We start from the raw sequence: 16,305 nt of genomic DNA, 5'->3' as shown, positions 1-16,305 counted from the left end.
TCAACATCATCAAGGACATCGCAGCTTTACCTTCCAATAAAGGACACGAGTGATCTTCAAAGACAATTCTCTGCAAGGGCTCAGTTGGTGAAGAGCCTGGTCAGTCTTTGCCTTTCAACGAACTGCAAGACCGACTTTTTGAGAGTCAATCTCTCAAAGGATTGGCTTGGTGAAGCAATAAATGTCGCTGCCTGAAGGAGCTCAGGCCGCAGGGAACAGAGTAGGGTGAAAGGGAACAGGGAACTGAGGGTGTTGTGACGCCAGCACCAACAGGACAGTCGCTGTCACCGCGTTCCGGTTGCCAGGCAACAGATGGAAGGTGGAAGGGAGGCGGGCCCCGTGGGGCTGTGTGAGGGCTGTGAACAAACAAAGAGTCCCTCTCCGGCTTCCCTGCAGGCCCCTCCAGGTACTGGAAGGTGCTGCAGGTCTCCACACAACCTTCTCTTATGCCTGTCACTGACACGGGCTGTCTGTAACAGACGGATAACATACAAATGCCAAAAATTATGTTTCGCCATTGTTTCTGCCTGTCAAAAAACTTCCTACCAAAAATTCTGTGTCAGTTTTCCACCACAAGTTCTCACCAGAATTTTCCCACTGGAGTTTTCCTGCCAAACGATCCTGCTATTGTTCATGGTTATCATATCTCTTTCAACATCTGAATAGGGCTATGTGTCAAGAAACCACACACAACCTCCTTTGAAAACTACAAAAGTTGAGGAGAAATTTGGGAAAAGTAGGGAAAGAGGAGCAGGAAAGAGAATTGGCTATAGCAGCTGAGTCTCTCCCCCACCTCACGCTCACCTCTTCTGCCACCCTATGCTGCCTGCCCGTCCGGAGACCGGACCTCTGCTGTCTTGGACTGAGACCCCCCGTGCCACCCGCGTGAGTTCTCCACCCTGACCAAATTTCTGAGGGCCGAGAGGTGCAGCTGGACCAAGACCTCTGCACAGCCTGGGACACGGTCTGGTGTGAGCAGCAAAGCCACATCCTGGCTGCATTCCAGAGAACTAAAGCTGTAAGAGACCCCCCCGCAGCTAAAGAGATAACACAGAAAGCGCAGAGACAGAAAAAAAAAGGTGTAGCCCAAAAGTGTGTATTCTATGGCCCTCCTGCCATTTCCCAGAAATTGTTGTCGGGGGGGGGGGGGGCTGCGAGGTGGGGGGATGTTCCTGTCCTCATACCCTTTTATGGAATTCCCCGCTCTGAGGGAGGGACTGAGCATTCCTGCCTGAACTGGAGAATATATAAACCTGGAGGTTTGGAACCTTACCACCACTCATGGGATCCAGAGGAAGACTGCAGCTCCCCGCTCTCAACCAGACTGAGACCACCACCCTCAACTGGACTGCAATCACCACTATTGACCAGACTGCAACAGCTCTCCCACCAGCAGGTTTTTCCCCTCTCCCTTTACTTTGGACTCGGTGGGGGGCCCAAGGAACACCACTTTGTTCATGCCCCAGGGTGCTGGGTTATACATTTGGGTTTTGTGGGTTAAAACCAATTGCTTGTCTGTATAATTGTACTTATTGCATTATTTTAATAAATTGTTATTCTGACTTATAATCTCTCTTTTGAGTTGAGTTCATTTCCCCTGCTGGTTAACTTTTAAACCAGCACAGTTCCGTTGTTCATAAGGTATGAGATCATTTCTAAACCCAAACTCTTAGTTCTCACAGATCCCATCAGACAGTTACACAACCAAGTCCGGAACACACTGACACACACATTTGCACATCAGCCCTGTTTGCTGCAGGACATCCACGATCATGGACATGTCCATTCTCTGTAAATATTATCTGAATTCTGCCTTGCACATCAGCAGTGACTCACTGCAGGTAAAGGTTCAGTACAACCTGGAGAGACATTTTTATAAAGCTTTGCAAAATTGGCCCATGATTTTTTACATGAACGGGCTGAAGGCTTCATCCAAGCCAAAGAAAACAGCTGCACTCGGGTGGGGGTTCACAACTGTATTCTTTAACTATTACCATCAATTATGTAATTTCAAAAAGCAAATTATCAAGAGTGTTTTTGAGATTCCTGACACAGGTGTCTTCACGAAGACGCCTTGTGCTTTGAGGTCCTGAGGTACCTGAGCATGAGAAGCTGCGAAAAGGAACCAGTTCAGAGAGGCAAATGAGCTCTCCGACTTTGAATTACACAGTGGGGAAAGCCTGACTCAAAGGAAACGTGTTCCTCTGGCTCTAAATGCAGAATCTTAGAGTGCAAAAACAAATTATAAGCATTAGAAAGCTGATTTGTTTGTACTGCAAGGAGGAGAGCAAGATACCTCGTAACGCTTTGGGCTTTAGAGTCAAATTTACACCAAAAAGAGAAGGTTTAAGTTTATTGTACAAACAACTGATTGGAAAGGAAAAGTTTATGAGTGTCCCTAGCTAATGAATGAATACCTTGAACTAAGGAAAAGCACTTCTGAAGTGTGGTTAGACAATGTCCTCGGGAGATGGCAATTCTCAGAGCACAGCCTGGCTTTCCTACGTGTCACCACGGTCACTGCAGGTTGTTAAAGTTGTGTGTGAGTGACCACAGAAATCTTCAAAGGTGCAGGAGACACAAACATTGCTGCAGTCAGTACTTACTAACAGTTTTCAAATGGACTGAGCTTGAAAGAAAATAAATTCAACAAGGAAAAACACTGCACCTTAAATGTTTAAGGCTTATTTTGAAAAAAATTATTTCCAGCGTAAGTTAAAAAAAAAGACATAAACAAAAAGCCACAACACAGTATAACATACCTGGCACAAACAGTACACAATTTCGCTCAAGGACTTTTACCCAACCAGTCATCTGCATCTTTGGAAGAACAATATCCAGTGAGAGACTTTAGAGAAAAAAAAAGAAAAAACAAAACCAGATTTGTCTGAAAACAAGGTACAGACAGATCTCACCTGCAGTCCTAATGTTCTTGACTGACAAACTTGCTGAAAACACAGAAGGTGTCTTTCAATTCATAAAAATGTGACCTACACTACAATAACAATATTCTATCCTTGCCAAGCATCAGCCTTTGTGTTCCCAAAACCAAGAAACAGGCCCCAGAAATCTCCTCTACAAACACCTGAAGTCTCCTGTTACTGCTGTTCCTGTTGGCAAATGTGAGTTCTACAATATCCCCAACTGTTAATGCTACAAACTCAGTAAGTACAAAATACAGTCAAAGTTTAATGCAGGTTCTCCCTGGTGAAATGGGACATTGAATGAAATGGATTTCTATAAAAATACTGCCCTTTTCCACAAATACAAGGCACATGGATCTATATACACAGATGATAAAAATAACAAGCCCCTTAACAGATAGCCTGGGTAAACTCAAATTTATACAGAAGTAGCACAGAAACATGACATTATTTGAAGACAGTCTACCTGCATCTGCAAAAAAAAAAAGCTTTCTAAAAGTCCAGATACTTTACAAAATGTATCCCCTCCACATAAAAAATCAGATTTTTTTTCTTCCCATCTGCACTGTAGCAAAAAGGCAAATTTCAAGATAAAAAAAAAAACAAGGAAATGAACATACTACCACAAGTTACAGCCACTCTTACCTGAGAAAATAACTCATGAACGATTCCTCTGAAGCCACTCAGAAAATAAGGTATTATTCATGGCATTCTACCTGAAAAAAAAAAAAAAAGATGGAAATTTTCAGCATTTTACTTCAGAAAAGCAGAACAAGTCACATGCCTGAAACGTATTGATCTTTAGGTAATTATTAAGCCAAGAAAACTTATGAGAGCAGTAACTGTATCTTTACAACTCAACTCTAAAAATAAAAGGACATTCTTGGCTGAAATAAAACACACTGGAGATGACAGTGACTGACACACAACACACACGACCTGTGCTTCTCATGACTAACTGCAATCTGCTCTTCTGTCTTCCATTACTTTAATTTTGAAAGACTTAGAGATCAAATGCAAATTTAACCGTTTTTATTGAGTAACTTATCACCCAATACCCCTCACCCCTTGTGCTTTTTTTTCACATTAAAGTCTTTAGAACCAGGCTATGCAAAATTAAATAAAACCTTTAGGGACAGCAAAGTTATTTCAAAATGGCTTCTTGTAAGGGGGGTACTTTTGAATTAGATGATCAATGGAGCATAGAGGCGTGAGAAAGGAACCATATTAGGATGTGAAACCAGCTGGAGTATGGTACAATGTAACTTCATGGCACAGGTTAATTGGAAGGTCCATTGTGCTTTTTAGCAAGTCAGCTTGATATCCCCTATTATCAGAGCTGAGTTCTTCCTTAGTTTTGCTACATATTGCAAGATGGATACATCTACCCTTGAAACACAATGGTAGAGGTCATCCATAGGGGTGAGAAAGATGATGATGGGAGGAAGATGGTGTGGGCAGGGGTCGCTGGCCCCTTGCCCTACAAGTAGGGCATGCACAGACTGTTGCCATGAGGTGATGATCAGGCGGGGTTTGGCTGCCACTCAGGCATCACCTTATACTGCGTACTGGCCCTACGTAGTGTAATGTGGAACTGATAAAATGGGGTGTCGGGACTGCTGAGCCAAGCGATCCTCATCCTGCCATGGAGACTGTGTTGCTCCGCGGGGACGCCCGCTAAGCACGGGCACCGACCAGCTGCTGCAGATCCTGACAGCCCTGGCCTGTCTGTGTGGGTAAGCACAGGTTATTGATAGGAAGCAACTGAGAGAACAAACTTTTTAATATCCTTTTAGCATTCCTTTAATTCCCCTTTTATTATTTCATAGTATTTTTCCTTTATTTTCCCTTTTTACTAACCAATATCGTGTTAATAGTTATCCGTAATATTGTGTTAAGATTCTTTTTTTTTTTTTTGGTATCCCTTTAACCCCCCCCTTTTTTCACTAGTTAATACTGTATTAAATGCTGTTCGTAGTATTTGTTTTAAGGCTACACAATAAGGTAGTTATTTTGTATCCTTTTTAGTTCTTGATTCACTTTGCTAAGTATTATTATTATTATCACTGTAATAAAAGATATTTTGTGTGTTTGAATATTTCTGGCACTTGTCTTTATTCCGGACATGTATCCAAACAAACTGTTACACTTCTGTCATCAGCTTCTCTGAATTTTAAGTCCTACCTTGTTTGATCTTCCCCAAAAATGCATCTTTTTTGCCCTTTAGAAAACAGTTTTAAAGCTTTCAGGTAAAACCTGGAAAGCAAATATAGTATAACAATACGAGAATTAGAGAGGTAAACTCAAAGTGCAGGCTTTAAGCAAAAGCATAGAGAACTCAGTATTAACAGCAGAGGCAATAAATTCACTAAGGAGTACAGGATGCGCTGACATGAAGGAACATAAGCATAAGCACATAGGAGAACAGAAAGAACTAAAAACGCTAACTCACACGTAAATGGACATAGGAAAGGAAAACAGAGGGAGATAAGGAAAGAGATGAGCTAAGAACCAAGTACTCTTGCCAGACACCAGAAATCCCTGCCAATTGCACAAGGAAACTATCCAAATTAGGGAAGGTTCAAAAGTTTATGAGGATGATGATGAAAGGACACTGAGTTCATGAAGCTGAAGAACAGGAACGACCCCTCAAATTCTCCCCAAATTGAAGACCACGCCTCTAACTCCGCCTCAACTCCACCTGCTATGAATATTAAAAGTAGATGTTGCAATATAATAAATATTCATATTGTGTGATGCAATTGCTTGGCAAAAATTGTATAAAAAGCTCAGCTGTAAGTTGCTCGAGTGAAGCAGTCTTATCCAGGATGACCTGGCTGCTTCCCGACGTCGTAATTAATAAACATACCTCCTGCTTAAAGACTCAAAAACTTTGTCTTTGAGCAGTTTTTCCGTTCGTGCCTTTTTGGGGGCATAAAACTGGCATCACATCAGATCCCAAACCAGGGTCTTTAACAAAAGGAACACTATATTTGCACGACCTCCAGCCAACTTTTCTTGCCTTTTGTGAAGGCAAAAATGGTATTTTATTGTACAGCAGTTATATTTATCAGCCCCACTACTTCATACTTAAGAAGAAGTCTGGAATCAGTCAGTAAAGACACAATTTTAAAAAAACATTCCTTGCTAAATTAAAAGGTATCCAAATATAAATTCCAATTCCTACACCTTAAATATAAAAAAGTAGAATTGTTAAACAAAACACATTACAAATTAAGAGGAATTTATTTTTTGAGACAATTACTTGCTATTTATTTTCAGTTGTTAAAAGAAACCACTCAAAGCTATCAAAAAAAAAACAAAACACCATAACTTATTTAAGAAAAGAGAAATTCAGCAGACATCCACCTACAGCCAGAACTTTCTTTAGGGCAAAGTGTGTATGCCAGAACCTGTTCTATACTGCAGAACTGTGGCTGGGTTAGAAAACCACCATAATCCAAATCTAAAATAAAGACACAGAACATTGTGCATAAAGGTGGAGAAGTCCAGTGGTTGCTAAAACCTGTATTTCTATTTCCAAAAAAGGGCAAACTTATATTGTTGCAATGACAGATTCACATTCCCAGAGGAGATTTACCTCCAACTGCAATGTTTAAAACCTGCATGGAGTTTTATAACTTTGCTCAAGGGTACACCATAGAAATCCAACAAATATGGCTAAACACAACCTCCAATTAAAACTAAAGTTATTAATATTTACCTCTTGCTCTACCACAGCGACTTTTTATACATTCAGAATTCCAATTTTGCCCTTACAGTGGTAATTGCTGAATGCCAGCTAACACATAACAAACGTCAGGCATTCCATTTAAACTTGCATTTTTAGAAAGTCTTGCAATAGGTGTTCTACAACTTCTAAAATTATTAGGCACCGAAAAGAAGATAAAAAATGCTTCATAAAGAGAAATGACTGTGAGGTCTCTGAAAAACGCATAAACTGAACACTAAAAACAAACCTGACACCCCAGAAACGTTTCTAAAAGCTTTCCATGTAACACACAAACTCATCCGTTTCCTTATCCTGTAACTCATATTTAAGTAACTACCTTTGCTTCCCGTAGTGTCGTCTAAATCACAACCACAATATTTGCCAACTTTCAGCTGCAGAGGTGGCAATTATTTGTTTAATTCCTTTTCTGTCTTCTAGTTTGAGAGGACATTGTTTAATTCTTACCGGTCGTGTCCCAGGTTTTAATCTTACTGTTACAGGTTGAGCGTCTGGCCCTTCCTGGGGTCCCGTCAGCCCAAACCCCAGGGTAGATTTGGTCATAGATTGCTGGTGGTACTTCTCCCGATATCTGTGGCTGGATTAAAGCAAGACTTAAAATTTTGATTAATTCATTTTCTTTTACTTTAATTTGCATATCTCCATTGTTGAACCTAATTTCTGCATTCAATTTTTCTAATAGATCCCTTCCCAAAAGTGATTTAGGTGCATGAGGCATATAAAGGAATTTATGTATACCCAAAGTCTTACCTAATTTAAAACTTAGTGGTTTCATAAAAGATACTTTTCCAACTTGACCAGTGGCTCCTATCACATTCAAAGATACATCATCCATAATGCTTAATTCCTGATTTAACACAGAGAATGTTGCTCCAGTATCTACTAAAAATTCTATTTTATGTTTGTTTTTCCCCAGTTCCATTATAACCAGGGGATCCCTGGGGGCAAACCCCTCGGTCCCCGTTAATCCTGGTCCAATTCTGCCATTAAAATAGGTTTTTGTTTCCTTTGAGGGAATTCTCTTTTCCAGTGTCCATCTTGTTTACAAATTGCACATTGGTTTGGTCTCAACTTCTGATGGTCACTCCTTCCAGGGTGCTGTCCAGGTCTCCCAGAGCGATGGTCTCTTTTATCCAGGGCAGCAATGGCTGCCTTTGTGATAGTTTTACCTAATTTTTGTCTTTCTACCCCTTCCCGGTTCCTGTATACCCGCCACGCTTCTTCAATTAATTTTTCGATATTTCTCTGATCTTCAGCTTTTAATTCTTGTAGTTTGTGCCTGATGTCATCTGAAGATTGACCCCAAAACAGTGAAATTAGCTGCTGTTGGCCCTGGTCCCCTGATGGGTCTAAGGTGGTGTAAGTTCACATTGCTTCCTTTAATCGATCTATAAATTCAGTAGGGGTTTCTCCAGTGTTTTGTTTTACTGCATAAAGAGAACCCCAGTTTACTGCTTTGGGAACTGCATTTTCTATTCCGTAAGCCACCCAACCCCGGTATCTCTGGAGAATTTGATAATGATCAGGTTCGTTATAGTCCCAACCTGGTTTATCTCGTGGGAAATAGAAATTCAAATCATCTCCAGCAGCTAACTTGGTTTGTGCATATGTCCTTGCTGCTTTTAAGACTAACTCTTTTTCAGTTTCTGTCAAAGCATCCAACATGAGGTCCACATCTTCCCAGTCTGGGTCTAAAGCTTTAACATATGCTTTAAACTTCTTTGCTACCCCAACTGGGTCGTCTCTATATTTACGAGCAATATTCTTCCAATTTTCTAAATCTCCCATAGAGAAATTGGCTTTAAGTTTTATAGACCCCTGCGGTCCTGCAGCCTCTCTTAAAGGGGCTTGTATAGTCTGCCTGGTCTCTGTGTGTGGGGAGACAGATTTTGCTCTCATTTTACTGCGTGTCCACCTGCTCAGGGGAGATAAGGATGGGGAGTGGGAAATTTCCCTTCTTCCCCTTTCTTTGTCCCTACCCCTCCCCTGCTGTCTTGGAGATGCAAACAATTCACTGTTCGGTCCTGAGGGGGGAGCAGAAGCCCCTCCTTCGACTATTTCATTTGCCCTTTCTCCAAAGGGACTTACATAATCCTCAATTCCACTTTCCATTTCCCTGTTGGTATATTTCAGACACCTCTGTCCTATTGAACAGGCTGAACAACACCTTTTGAGCTCTCCTATACCTTGTTTTAAATTCTTCTTTTCCAGTGTTAAAACAAACAGGTCTCGTGGGGCTAAATTAATGCCACACTCTCTATGCCATTCTGGGTGTTCCCTCAAGCCAAAGAACATGTCAGCATAAAGGACCTCGTTCCACCTTCCATGCCTCTGCAAAAACAACATTAACTGCAGTAAAGTATTATAGTCTAATGATCCGTGCTTTGGCCACTTTGCTCCTTCCTCTAGTTTATAGAGGGGCCACCATTCTGAACAATATTTGATTAAAGTTTTCTTGTTAGTAATCCCACCCTGAGATTCCCCAATTTCTTTCCAGTGTGTTAAAACACATCCTAATGGGCTTTTATCAACCTCGTGTTTCCCTTGCTGGTTCCCCATTTTTAGCTTTTGCTTTGGCCTGCTTTTAGTCGTGCCCTTTGCACGATAACAAAGGCACAAACTTGTGGTTATCTACAAACTTCAGTTATACACTTTCAACATACCATACGCACACAGCACCAGCTTTGAGGCAGGAAAGTTCTGAGTCAGCCCTCTTAGCTTGTTTAAGTATCTCTTGTCCGGTAGCAATCCTCAGTCTGGCAATAAGAAACTCTTTTCTTAGGTGCTTACGAAATAACTACGCTCCACACTTACTGATACAAGGCAACAATCTCACAATCTAAGTATTAATGAGAAAAGATCCACCTTTTATTCCTTTTCGCCTTATTTTACCTGTAGATTTTGTTACTCTCTCTTAGATACTGTATAAAACTGTATCTAGACTTAATTACTCCAATGCTAAGATCTCTTAATGCCGATCTTGCCCCTAACACGCAAAAATTGCCAACATTTAACACAGATTACAAGTACGAGGTGAACAATTTCTACAGATTGAGCAACGATACGGCTTTGCACTTTCGGAGGTTGTCAGCCCTGGGGTTTGTGGTATCTGCAAGCGGCCAGCAAACTTCCTGGCTTAATTCCTGCAAACAATGAGTGTTAAGGTTCTGCCTAAAACCATAAAACCACAAAAACACAAAACCACTATCTCCCGTAAACACACGAAGGTAGTCCTTTTGCCGTGGTTAGGAGAAAACCAGTAACATATATGAAAACACATATAATTTCCCAATATTTGTTTACTTAACATACAACAGTAATTTTATGACATAAGAGACAATACTCACAGACAAAAGCAAACAATACAATTCAGCAAACACATGGAACACAGACAGATGGTTTAAAACAAACCCAGATATAATATATTACCAAACTTATAATAATTGCAATTCCAAAACCAAGTCCCAAATCTAGCCACAATGGTAAACCCAAAAACATTTGTACCTCTTTCCAAATCCTCTTAGACTGAGGAATTTGGTATACCTTCGGTGAGATTCACAATCAAAAACCTATGCCACCCTTTAATGGGACTGTTAACCCATATTCAGAAGGATGCAGCCCTCTGCCCAAAATTCCTCTTAGCTTGAGGAATTTGGTAAAGCTTTGGTGAGACTCTAACTCACAATCAAAGCCATATGCATCCTCCCAGTAGGACTCGAACCTACTATTGAAAGGGTGTTGCTCTTGTTAGCTGTTAGCAAGCCCAGAGCCCTAAAAACCAGCGTACGACTTACGGTTTCCTTCCCAAAACCCTAGGGGGAAAAAGAGAAAGAAAAAAAAATGAGTGCTTTAAAATTTGTATACCTGTGCACAGGGTCTTCCTCTACTCCCGTGGTGATCCAGCGGAGCCCGGGGAGCCTCACCGGAGTAACGTCCCGGGGCGCGCAGAGGGTCCCCAGTTCCGGAGGGTCCTCACCGGCGAGCAGAGATCAGTCCCATCTGGGTGCCATATTGATTCAAAGAAACCTCTGCCAATCTGAAAAGCACTTTTATTACGGCCGGGGAATGCAAAGGGGCAGGTGTTCTCCCCAGTGCACTCCGCTGAGCCAAGAAATAACATAGCCTTTTATACAGTTTGAAAGTAGCAAGGTCAAAATTATCTTTACGCACACTCTTTTTGCAGTCTGTCTTATCTAAATAGACATTTAGTTTTACCTCCTATTCTTACCATTACAGAGTAGTTACATAAAGTTTTATCACTTCAAACAGTTTCAGGTTATACACCACTCTCTAGGTGCTAAAAAGCCTTCCCTATTTTCTAAGCTTTTTATCTCAATTGCCCACAGTTTGGTCAGAGACTTTTAAGCAGTTTTATATTTTGCAAAGTCACACATTCATAGCTAAATATCTAATATTTTATTTCATTTTCTATTTCAAGAGGTCAGTGACTGATCACCTTCACGGGCAAAACAAGACTCCAAGTGGGGATAGTACTTATATTTATTACTAACAGGATAAGAGCCAAAGAGTGAGAAATAAAACAGTCTTAAAAACACCTTCCCCCCCCTTTCCTTCCATGTTCTCCCTCCTCCCCCCCAGCAGGGAGATGGGAGGGGATGGGAATGGGGGTCACGGTCAGTTGTTGTTTCTGCCGCTGCTCAGGGAGAGGAGTTGGAGTCCTTCCCCTGCTCCCGTGGGGTCCCTCCCACGGGAGACAGTCCTTGATGGACCTCTCCGGCGTGAGTCCATCCCTCGGGTAGCAGCTCTTCCCAACCTGCTGTCCCGTGGGTCACTCCTCCATGGGGTCAGTCCCTCATGGATGAGCTGTACCGGTGTGGGTCCCCCACAGGGGCCATGAGTCCTACCTGGGAAAAACCTGCTCCAGCCTGGGCTTCCCTCTCCACGGGCTGCAGGTCCCTGCCAGGACCCTGCTCCATCCTGGGCCTGCCACGGGGTCACAGCCCCCTTCCTGCATCCACCTGCTCCAGCGTGGGAGCCTCCATGGGCTGCAGGGGGGTCTCTGCACCCCGATGCTCCCCCAGGGGCTGCAGGGGGGTCTCTGCACCCCGATTGTCCCCCAGGGGCTGCAGGGGGGTCTCTGCACCCCGATGCTCCCCCAGGGGCTGCAGGGGGGTCTCTGCACCCCGATGCTCCCCCAGGGGCTGCAGGGGCACAGCTGCCCCACCCTGCTCTGCCCCACGGGCTGCAGGGCCTCAGCTCCAGTGCCTGGAGCACCTCCTGCCCCTCCTTCTGCGCTGACCTTGGGGTCTACATTGTTATTCCCATGGTCTCACTCCTCTCTTCCCTGGCTGGAATTTCTTTTTCTTAAATATGTTATCCCAGAGGTGTTACTGTCACTCCTGACTGGCTCGGCCTTGGCCAGCGGCAGGAATTCCATCCTGGAGCCACTGGCATTGGCTCCACGGGACAGGGGAAGCTTCTGGCAGCTTCTAACAGAAGCCACCCCTGTAGCCCCCCCGCTACCAAAACCCAGCCACAGAAACCCACTGCACCCAGTTACTTCCACTTGCCCCAGGATGGTTCCAGTTTCCATCAGGATGATCCCGGTCACTCCCAGTCACTCCCAGTTTATGCCAGTTGCCCCCAGCATGCACCCTGTCACTCCCAGTTACTCCCAGTTGCTTCCAGCATGATCCCAGTTGCTCCAAGGATGTTCCCAGTTGCCTTCCAGCATGGCCCCACTGGCTCCCAGTTCCCCCCTGCATAGTTCCAGTCACTCCCAGTTTGATCCTGGTCACTTACAGTCACTCCCGCTATGATTCCAGTATGGTGCTGGTCACTCCCACTATGATCCCAGTCACTCCCAATAGGATCCTGTTGCCCCCAAGGTGGTCCCAGTTGCTCCCAGCCACCCCCAGGATGGTTCCTTTCACTCTCAGGGAATCCCAGTCTGAGTCCAGTCTGGCCCCAGTCACTCCCAGTCACTCCCTGGAGGATGCCATTTGCCCTCCGCATGGTCCCAGTTGTTCCCAGTATGATCCCAGTATGAGTCCAGTCACCCCCAGTATGATCCCAGTAACTTCCAGACACGTCCAGTAGGAAGCCAGTTTGATCCCACTCATCCCCAGTATGGCTGCAGTCCCTTTCACACACTCCCAGTATTATTGCAGTCACTCCCAGTATGACCCCAGTAGGGGCCCAGCTGCTCCCAGTAGGATCCCAGTTGCCCCCAGCATGGTTCCAGTTGCTCCCCTTCACCCCTACTATGGTTCCAGTCACTCCCAGAATGATCTCAGTCACTCCCAGCCACTCCCTGGATATCCCAGTTGCCTCCAGCATTCTCCCAGTCAGTCCCAGTATGATCCCAGTCTCTCCTAGTAGGATCCAAGTTACCCCCTGCATGGTCCCAGTTACTCCCAGCCACCCCATTGTAGTTCCAGTCCCTCCCAGTCTCTCCCAGTATGACTCCAGTATGATCCCAGGGACACCCTGTGTGGTGTCAGTCACACCCAGGATGAACCCAGACATTCCCTGGTACTCCCAGGATAAAGCCATTTGCCCCCAGCAGGGTCCCACTTGCTCCCAGTCACCCCACTGTAGTTCCAGTCCCTCCCAGTAGGATCCCTGTCACGGCCAGTCTCTCCCAGTATATCCCAGTTGACCTCAGCCTGCTCCCAGTCAGTCCCAGTATGATCCCAGTCACTCTTGGTCTCTCCCAGTATATCCCACTTGCCCCCAGTGTGGTTCCACTCACTCCCCGTTGCTCCCAGTAGCTTCCAGCATGATCCCAGTTGCTCCCAGCCACTCCCAGTCACCCCCAGTGGGGTCCTAGTCGCTCCCAGTATGATCCCAGTCACCTCCAGCGTGATCCTGCTTATTCCCAGTATACCCCAGTTGCGCCAACATGGTCCCAGCTGCCCTCAGAACGATCCCAGTCACTCCCAGTATGACCCCAGCCGCCTTCTCTGTGGGCCCAGTTGCTCCCAATAGGATCCCAGTTGTGCCCAGCATGGTCCCAGTTGCTCCCAATGGCTCCCAGTGGGATCTCAGTAGCTCCCAGTTGCCCCAAGCGTAGAACCACTTGCTGCCAGTATGATCCTAGTCTGATCCCAGTATGATCCCAGTACATATGATCCCGCTGGATCCAGTCTGGGTCTCGGGGTATCCCGGTGTCCCCCCTGTCCCCCCACCCCGGTGTCACCCCCTTTTCTCTCCCCACAGAGCTCCTGAGCCGCTGGCGGCCGCAGCCCCTCCCCAGAGCCTCGGGCCCAGCCTGGACCCCCCCCGTCCCTGTGAGGATTTTGGGGGGTCGTGTGTCCCCCCTCCCCTGCTGTCACTCTGCCTCCGCCCGGCTGCTCCCAGTGATCCCAGTAAAGCTTCCAGTTCTCCCCAGTCCCGGTTATTAATATTTATATATATTAGTATATGTTTTTATATATTTATATATAATATCTTGATATATTATATATCAATAATATATAAATATATAAAATATATATAAAATAAATAAATATTCAAATACATAAACAATATATACATTTATATAAAAATATATGTTTTATATATCAATATATAAATATATTGATATATAATATATATCAATAATATATGTAAATATATAAAATGTATATAAAACATATAAAATAAACATTTAAATACATAAATAATGTCTAAAAATTAATATATAAATGTCTTTATATACTTATATATAATATATTGATATACAATTTATTTCAATAATATATATACAAATGTATAATACAAGTAAATAAATAAAATATGTACATTCATTACACAACAGCAAAAACATTACACGTTGTCAGGTCAGACACTGAGCAGATGGGTGCTTGTTATCTACACAGTTATCAACTTTTAAGAAAGGTGTTATTATCTAGTTAACTAAACCAAGTCCCTTCACTAGAAATTTTAGACAAGGTAAAAGGGAGAACGATTTGAGGTACATAAAAAGAAAACAGCCTGAGGTCAACACAACCCAGAGAGAGAAAAGAAAAAGAAATCATAAAACTTAATTGGGCCCCTGTAAAGACATAAAACAAGTTACCTCCCTTTTACCTTGTCTAAGGTTTATAGTGAAGGGACTTGGTTTAGTTAACTAGATAATGACACCCAGTCCCTCCCAGTCCCTCCCAGTGGCTCCTGTTGCATTGACCAGTCCCGTTGGCTGGCGGGACTGGTTTCGCTGTTGGGAGGGCAGAACTGGTGGGCACAGAAACCATTTATCCGGAGTTTTTCCGCACAAGATGTCCGGGTCAGGCTCTGACTGCTGACACAGCAGGCATGCTGGAGGGAGAGAGACAATGGCCCCGGGCATGGCACCTGTGCTGCCCACCCTGACAGCCCCTCTGCCAGGCTGCGGGAGGGGCACTTTGCTCTCACCTGGCTCCCTGTCTTCGGGGGCTTCCTGCCTGTCTTCGGGGGCTTGGTCCTCTCTCTGTTCAGGGGCTTCCTGTCTCTCTTCGGGGGCTTGCTCCCTTTCTTCGGGGGCTTGCTCGTGTCTGTCTGCCATGGTGATGTCAGCAGGGCGTCTGTCCTCGGAACACCGAGGTCGCTTCCAAGGTGCTCCTCCACTGGTTCCGAGGCAGGAAACACTGACACGACCCCGATGTTACCTGACTGTCAGGGCTGGAGCTGCTCGTCTCCTGGGAGGGGGATTCCAGAGTCTCCTCCGATGTTGCCTGTTGGGTGGTGTGGAGTTTGCTCGTACTGGGGGTGATGGTCTCGTATTCTGTCAAGTCGTCAGAAGACTCCCTCATGAGAGCAACATGCTCTGGGTCTTAACTGGAGGCTGTAAGGGGAAGCAGGAGGGACAAGATCATTCCAGACCTGGGACAAGATAGGTCAGAGAGGTGCCCCCAGCCCTCCTGGAGCAGACAAGCTCAGCCAAGCCCACCCTGGACACCCACTGCCAGGCCCAGGGGCACCAGCTGCCAGGATCACCAGGGTGCTTTGCCTTTTACCTGTGCCCGGGAGTGCACAGCCATCACATTCCCATCTGGTTCTGCTGTCCCCAGGCCAGAGCAGTGTCTGTGGGTGCCCTCGGCAGCACAGGAGGAGCACAGGAGCAGTTCCCAGGGCCTGGGGAAGCAAAGGAGTTCATGGAGGTGCTGAGCTCTTCTCCTGGGTCCTTCTGCTTCAAGCCCTGCAGAGCCCTGGGGTGCAGCTTTGGCAACTTACCCCTCCTCCTCTGCCTCCTGCCTGCCTCCTGGACAAAGGCACTCACTGGCATCCCAGTGCCTGTGTCTCTCTTCTAGCTCGGCCAATGCATTAAAGCCCTCCCATGATGGTGGCCTGATGGGAAAAGAAAACTGATGAGCTCCCTCTGTCCTGGAATCGGGCAGGTGCAGGGTGTCCCTGCCTTCCCCCTGTGCCATCACAGCAGGGGATGGTGGCCCCACTCTGGCCACAGATGCAGCAGCTCTGGAAAGAGCAGAGCAGCCCCATCAGCAGCACCCTCAGGGCCTCCTCCTTGTGCCAGAGCTGGTTGGAAGGGCTGGGCTTTCTTGCTTGGGGTATGGGCTGAGCTCCAGCAAACCTCGCCTGGCCCAAATCTCCCTGCTCTTGTCAGGCTCTCACCTGCTGTGCTGCCCAGGAGACTATATGTGGGATCTCCCTTGCACCAATATTCCAGTCTTCTAGTCGCTGAACCGG

General features: G+C 45.3%; 1 protein-coding gene and 1 long non-coding RNA gene across 2 annotated transcripts in view; both read right to left on the bottom strand.

Annotated features, from left to right (window-relative positions):
- The window catches only part of LOC135404871 (hydrocephalus-inducing protein homolog), a 271,661-nt gene extending 271,400 nt beyond the window's left edge, over positions 1 to 261 (bottom strand). The window contains exon 1 of the mRNA XM_064639602.1: positions 31 to 261. The gene's annotated coding sequence lies outside the window, so the exon portion shown is untranslated. The remainder of the gene's footprint in view (positions 1 to 30) is intronic.
- Positions 262 to 15,203: 14,942 nt separating this feature from the next.
- LOC135406206 (uncharacterized) lies at positions 15,204 to 16,078 on the bottom strand. The gene is made up of 3 exons (XR_010426224.1): positions 15,832 to 16,078; positions 15,595 to 15,732; positions 15,204 to 15,442 (listed from the first exon to the last, which is right to left on the bottom strand). It is a non-coding gene; the product is annotated as an uncharacterized LOC135406206 (long non-coding RNA).
- Positions 16,079 to 16,305: the final 227 nt, after the last annotated feature.

Source organism: Pseudopipra pipra, chromosome W (assembly GCF_036250125.1).
Source record: "Pseudopipra pipra isolate bDixPip1 chromosome W, bDixPip1.hap1, whole genome shotgun sequence".
In the NCBI taxonomy this organism is placed as follows: Eukaryota; Metazoa; Chordata; class Aves; order Passeriformes; family Pipridae; genus Pseudopipra; species Pseudopipra pipra.
The sequence above is the reverse complement of the archived record's forward strand: the minus strand, read 5'-3'. Positions and strand labels throughout refer to the sequence as shown.